Source organism: Notothenia rossii (assembly GCF_949606895.1).
Source record: "Notothenia rossii genome assembly, chromosome: 2".
In the NCBI taxonomy this organism is placed as follows: Eukaryota; Metazoa; Chordata; class Actinopteri; order Perciformes; family Nototheniidae; genus Notothenia; species Notothenia rossii.
Genome location: NC_136904.1, coordinates 25,661,104 through 25,668,818, shown reverse-complemented (window position 1 = coordinate 25,668,818; position 7,715 = coordinate 25,661,104).

Below are 7,715 nucleotides of genomic sequence, written 5' to 3'. Positions count from 1 at the left end.
AGATAAAAACATGGACACGTTTTTCCAAATCCTGCTGTGACATTAGTCTTTTAATCCTAGATATGTTCTTTAGGTGATAGTAAGCTGATTTAGTAACTGTTTTAATGTGACTGTTGAAACCAATAACTAATTTAACCCGCTGACAAGAGAGCCCACCTCCGAAAATCGTGACTGGCTGAGGGACAGACTCGGGGGCAGGTTCTCAGGAATTTCTTGGCTTCTCTCCCCCGAGCCAGAAGAGGAACACTACAGCTTGGAAACACTTACTGTTCCTGAAATTATCAAATCTGTTGGGCATCAGGGACCTGAGGCAATTGTGGCAAGCATGGCATTGTCTGAAGAGCAACAGAGGGCAATTCAGGTGGCTACCACTGGTCAGCGAACCAACCCAAACTGACATTTGTTCAGGAAAGGAAGGTTGACTGCCAGCAACTTTGGAGCTGTCCTGAGGTCAAAGAGTGTGACTGCTTCCTTTATTGCCAGGGTGCTAAGGCAACAACAGGCCCTTGATGGTGTTTTGTCTGTACAGTGGGGGACTATGAATGAATGTGAGGGCGTCAGGGCATTCACCACTGCAACTCAGATGAAGGTCCAAGAGTCAGATTTGTGGCTCTCCCTATCAGGATTGTTGGGGGCATCTCCGGATGGTCTGGTAGGGTCTTCCGCTGTGCTGGAGGTAAAGTGTCCCTACAGAGCCAGGGAAATGACAATTAGTGAAGCATTGCAAATCAAGGGCTTCTTTGTCAGTAAGGAAGGAAAAACATTCAGCCTGCGTGAGGAACATCCTTACTGGCACCAAGTGCAAGGTCAGCTTCACCTCACTGCAAGGAAGAAGAAATACAAAAATTGTGAATTGTTTTTAATTTACATTTACTCGCCTTTGCAATGTTGTGGTTGTTAGAGTGTTAGGTTTCCTGTCAGACATACAGTACATAGGCTAAAACAAAACATCTAAAGATATAACCTTGCACTTTGATAAGTCTCGTGAACATTTTCACTATTTTGACATTTTTATAGATGAAAATTGAACTAAAGAAATAAATGGTAGATTAATCCATATTGAAAATAGGTGTCAGTTGCTAAACTAATTATAATAGTTATATTTCTTAATTAATTAAGATAAGATATTACTGTATTGATCCCAATTTGGGAAATGTTTGAGTTGCAGCAGCATAACAAGAAAAACAAAATATAAGTTATTATATATACAAAAGTATGTGAGGGATGGAATATTAAATTGAATATAAATGTAAAATGTACATGTGATTTTACGTCCAAGAGAAGCTATGGAGCAGAGAGTTCTCTGCCAGTCAGAGGTGATTTGTTATTAGTTCAATATGTCAAACTGATTTCCCTGACTACAATCTTTAGTTACATGGTGAAACGTTATGCTGCTTGTACTAATAAGACTTATCATATAAGCCACACAGGTTTTAATAGGATGTATTCATTATCTTTACTTATGTTGCGGTCTTTTCAGCAGCGCCATCTCTATAACGGCGATACAGTCACTACCCATTATTTACATTTCACCGTGACATGGACAAAAATGTAACGTCAGCTTACCTCATGGCACGAATCCAGACTCTCCTTTGGAAAACATTGGCCGGGAAACGATAGAACAAGCACGTTTCATGCGAAGACCTGTGGCTGCAACCCGGAGCAAAGCAACAAACCATTGCGTAGCTAACTAGTAGCGCTAGCTTTAGCTAATGTTAGCCAACGAAACGAACTGCCAAGTAAAATTGGAAAACACTGGTAATTAATTATTCTATAATTTGTAAAACTACGGTGTTAAAAACGACAATTTCAAAAATACAGATTCTAATGGTCAGATATAGATATACAGATACTAAAGATAGGCAGGTACTTGCTTTCAAGCAGAAAACAGGGGAAAACAAACTTAGCGGGAGTGTTTACGTGTTCGGCGTAATGACGTACAACGGCCTCGACAATTTCTGTAGTCCTATTCAGCCATTCGGTAACAACCATCGTTTTTCAGACAGGTAAACTCTTCAAAAATCCCCAGTGGGGTCACTGCTGATGTATTTAATGTCGTAGAACAAAACGTCAATTACCTCTTAAATTTGTGTCAACCACAGACCTTATTTCGAGCTATTTTCCAAAACCCTATGGAAAAAATGCATTGCTTTTTGAGGAAGGAACCGGAAGTGCTAAAAATGCTAACTTACTTCCGGGTTTTACGACGCGTCACTGCGGTTCTCTATATATGCAGTTAACAGAGAAACAAAGATAGGTGAGAGGTCTCACTCTGAGAGAAATCACACACTTTATATATGCAGTCAACAGAGGAACAAAGATAGGTGAGAGGTCTCACTCTGAGAGGAATCACACACTATATATGCAGTTAACAGAGAAACAAAGATAGATGAGAGGTCTCACTCTGAGAGAAATCACACACTTTATATATGCAGTCAACAGAGGAACAAAGATAGGTGAGAGGTCTCACTCTGAGAGAAATCACACACTTTATATATGCAGTTAAAAGAGAATCAAAGATAGGTGAGAGGTCTCAGTCCGAGAGAAATCACACACTTTATATATGCAGTTAACAGAGAAACAAAGATAAGTGAGAGGTCTCACTCTGAGAGAAATCACACACTTTATATATGCAGTTTCACTTTTGTCCAGTTTCTGAACAGATATGAGGAGCTGTGAGCTCTGTGTGCTAACAGCTAACAGCTGATGTTTTGGGACATGTTGCGCTGTCGGGTGCTGACCAATCATGAATCGTAATTTCTTGATTAGCAGCAAAAACAACCAATCACAGCAGTGCTTCTCTGGCTAGCTCTGTCCAATCACAAATAAATACCCTTTCCGTATAAGTTGAAATGCTGTGGTGTTTCCTGAAATGCTGTGGTGTTTCCTGAAATGCTGTAGCGTTTTGTGAAATGTTGTTTTGACTTGCACTTCAAGGCCACCGTAGGTGTCAGTGTTGTGTCACATCTTGTTCTCTCTTAAGTTACTAGTATTATGTGGAGTTAGAAGAGAGAACTGTTAATGTTGAGTTAGAGTGAAGTAGGTGGGTGTCGCCTGTAAAATAAATCAATCTGTGATTTAAGGTTCTTGCATTGTTTGTTTTGTGAAGGAAGTAATACCTTGTTTTAGGTCATGTTCACACCAGCCTTGTTTAGTCTGGTTGAATCGAACCCTGGTGCGTTCAACCGCTTGGTGCGGTTAGGCCTATAAGATGTTATATTTGCTTGTGACTGCTCACCTCTCTTGTCCCCTGTGTACAACAAAAGGCTGTGGTACAATCTGATCAGAGCCCTCCTTACTGCAGTCTGCAATTATATGGGTTTATATTTTTTTAACACACAAAAGAAGAGGACTATTAGGTGTGAATGCAACCTTAGTTTCCTGAAAGACCTGAGTGAATACTTAGGACATTAACACAGTATGGCATATAATACTGTTTAATACACAAGGGAGGTATCAAGACTAGAAAGCAAAGACAGAATATGGTATGTAAATGCATGAAACAATGGGGATGGCTGTGAGGGATGCAGGAGGAGCAGGGCCATGCAGGGACGGCAGGACCAGGGACAGCAGTGGGAGACCTAAAGATGGGAGCCATATCCATACAGCAAGAAAGAAACACCAACCACTCACACACACAGAGGAAAAAAGGGTTAGTAACAAAACATAGGAGAAGAGAAGAAGGTGAGGATTTAAGAAACCGAGAGAGACATGTACACCGGCATAGACTTTTAATTAAATAATACAGGGGCCTGTAGGCAGGGACTGAAACATATCATTATAGAATATTACATAAATAAGGTTTTAGGATTCAACAATCTCTTATCTCTTTGGATAACTGGACTTAAACTCACACTGTACATTTTAAATGTATACTTAATTTAATATTCCATTCATACACACTTAATGTATATAATAGCCTGCTTTATATTTATTTTGTTTACTGTAAATTGGTATTTCAACATGTATATTTTCTACTTTTTTAATGCTGTTTTATTTGTATTTGTGATGCTTATATTTTAGAATTGTTTATTTCTAGTCTGTTCATTTCTCGTGTGCAATGCCAATCTTTAATGCTGCTGCAATGCAAACATTTCCCAAATTGGGATCAACAAAGTACATCTAATCTGATACTCTTTCTGCCAACAAATAAGACGCTAAGCTACTATATCATATACAAATAAAAAAGTATAAATACCACAAATACACATGTACTCTTCAGCCATGGGGCTCATAAATTCTGTGCTGTTTTTGGGAAGAAAACTTGTCAAAACTGCTGTGAAAAACACACACTTAAATCTGCCTAGCGACTGGCCGGTCCTCACAACACCGACCAAATTCACCACTTGTGTGAACATTTGTGTTTTAACATTTTAAGTGACTCACTACCCCCATCTTGTGTTAGAGATATTTTTTTCATCTTTGTGGTTATAGCAGAAAGGGGGGTCCTCACAACCTGCCCTTGGGTCATGGCCCCCACAATAATAGCAAAACCTGTATGTGTGTGTGTGTGAGTGTCTGAAACCAAAAATGCTCCTCCAACTCATACGACCAAATAGGTTGTTTGTTCAAGCGCTTAATGCGACCTATAATCACGTTTTAAAGTTTTTGACCTCTAGTGAGTATTAGTACACATCAATCACATTAGTATGCATACAAAGTGACAAGAGCTGTGACAGGTCACACCTGCTACTACTTATAAATTGACAGGTGTCTGAGACTGTAACTACTTACTCTAATGACCCCTTTGTTCGCTAATGACTCCCATATTGACCCATTGTTTCGAGGCGTTATCTATAATGACCCCCATATTGACCCATTGTTTGATGTGTTATCTATAATGAACCACTGTTCGAGGTGTTATAACATGCCACTCTGATATGCCTCATTGTAGTCTACCTACTGTTGTCAATCTATGTGTTAATCAAGACAGTCTCAATGAAGTTGAGCAGAAGATAGTGTGTGTGTGTGTGTGTGTGTGTGTGTGTGTGTGTGTGTGTGTGTGTGTGTGTGTATGTGTGTGTGTATGTGTGTATGTATGTGTGTGTGTGTGTGTGTGTGTGTGTGTGTGTGTGTGTGTGTGTGTGTGTGTGTGTGTGTGTGTGTGTGTGTGTGTGTGTGTGTGTGTGTGTGTGTGTGTGTGTGTGTGTGTGTTAGCACTATGATTCATAATAGTTTTAAGTTTATGGGGATACTGTTAACTAATGTTGAGGTACTTTAGTTTATAAAGGGCTGGAGTCTCACACAGTGTCTGTGAAGGTGTGTGTGTGACTGTGTGAGCCTATCCCTACCCCCCCCCCCCCCCCCCCCCCCCTTCCTGCCATCTTATCAGTAGACAGAGGGAGATGGAATTTAAAAACAGTTACCTTACACTTGTAGTGTCCTCTCTAAAACACAGTGTGTGTAAAGTTGGGGGAGACTGCACACTTTGAGGTATGCAAAACCTTAAAACTAGAAAATGTTTCTTAAAGACTGTTTCTCTAAAAGGCAAGTTGTGATTTTAACACTTTTTACTGACACTCGGCAGATTTGTGTGTAATTCTCTTACAAAGGAACTGTAAGATACACTTTTTATGTATGCGAAACCTTAAACATTTTTGAAAATAAAATACTTTTGTCTGAATACATTTTCTTTAAAGGCTTTTCTTGTGTTACTAAGATACTTTTAGATACACTTTGATGTATGCAACACTTAACAACTGGTAGAATATGAAGTACTTTGTAAGGAATTCGGCTTCTCTTAATGGCCTTGGCAGATTTTGGCTTTTTTCTCTCTGCTACATGATACTTTTTAGATACAGTTTGTTGTCTGAAAAAAAAACTAGGCAGATTTGGGCTTTTTTCTCTTCTCTTCTGTTACTAAGATACTTTTAGATAAACTTTGATGTATGCAACATTTAACAACTGGTAGAATATGAAATACTTTCTTTTAATGGCCAAGGCAGATTTTGCCTTTTTCTTTTCTTGCCAAGATACTTTTAGACACACTTTGAGGTATGCAAAACCTTAAAACTAGAAACTGAAGTACAATGTCTGATTAGATTTTTTCTTAAAGACTGTTTCTCTAAAAGGTAAGTTTGTGATTTTAACACTTTTTACTGACACTCGGCAGATTTGTGTGTAATTCTCTCACAAAGGAACTGTAAGATACACTTTTTTATGTATGCAAAAACTTAAACATTTTTGAAAATAAAATACTTTGTCTGAATCCATTTTCTTTAAAGGCATTTTTGATTTTAACGCTATTTCAGTGGAACAATCCAGTTTTGTTGACATCAATGCTTTTTCTATTTTCTTGTGTTACTAAGATACTTTTAAACACACTTTGATGTATGCAACACTTAACAACTGGTAGAATATGAAGTACTTTGTAAGGAATTCAGTTTCTTTTAATGGCCGTTTTTTAAACAATGTTTTTTTTTTCTGATAACCTTAAATATTTTAGTGATTTTCTGCTACCAAGATACTTTTAGATACACTTTGATGTACGCAACACTTAACAAAGGGTATAATATGAAATACTTTGTAAGGAATGGGGTTTTCTTTAATGGGTGCAAAACTTTAGAACTGGGTAAAATATTCATTAATTTGTAATGAATTGAGTTTCTTTTTTTTTATTTTCAACATACTATTTGTACACAATGACTTTTCCATATTTTTTTTTCTTTCTGACAAAACTATACTTTTGACTTTTTCCGTAAAATCGTGACAAACTATTACTTATTCTTAAATTTGACCTCTTGCTGCTTGGTTGGAAATGATGATGAAAAAGCTACAAAGCTTAAAGAACTTTTAAAAAAAACTATCAATTCTACAGATGACTCACCCCATTCAACGCAATAAGTCTCACCTTCCACTCAGCAAATCATCTAAAACTAAGGACCCCACTAAGACTACCGTTGAAAACTAGTTATGGATCTGAGAAAAACCAAGTCTCCCCCCGCGAGTTGCAGCCAGGAACAAACTCCTGGACTACCATCATCACCACCATTTTGCACACCCAAATATTGCAGTACTACTGCTGCTGATTTTGCTCCTTGGGCCAAGACGTCTCTGTTTATGGACACAGTGAAATCGGTGTTGGTTGATATTGTGGAGAGGGTGATGCCTCGGTACAGAGAAGAAATCTGCAACGGATGCCGAGTCAGAGGCAACACGATTGTCTGAATGACATGCCCGATTTTTTCTTCAGAAACAATTACAACGCGTTAATGAAAAGACTTTGGCTCACCGACTTCATTACTGAGATTGACCAGACTCTTATTGATAAAAACATTTACATGGATGAATGGAGGATCCAAGGCGCTTCGGAGGCTTTTCTGCACAATCTCAAAAATTGTAGACGCCTTTTTTCTTTTTTTTTTCCGATACATTGACTTTTTTTTAAGTAAAATAAAAATAGGGGAACTAATATGCAAAACGCTCTGTATATATTGATCAGAATGTAGTCAATACCCTTTTAATAAGTGTGATGATGAGGACGATTGAAAACAGTGTTGTAGAGCCATTACCGGATCATAATAATCTTATAGATCATCTACCGCTAACCGACTGCTGCGAATGTGTTGAACAAATACCAAAAGCAATGGCAGAGCTTTGCTTCAATATAATGAGAGAAAAAGCATGATACTATGGAATTGCCCAAATTGGCGACAGTGCCAGAGCATGTATTAAAAGACTGTTGGAGGATCTCTATTCTGGTATCGGTTGTCATT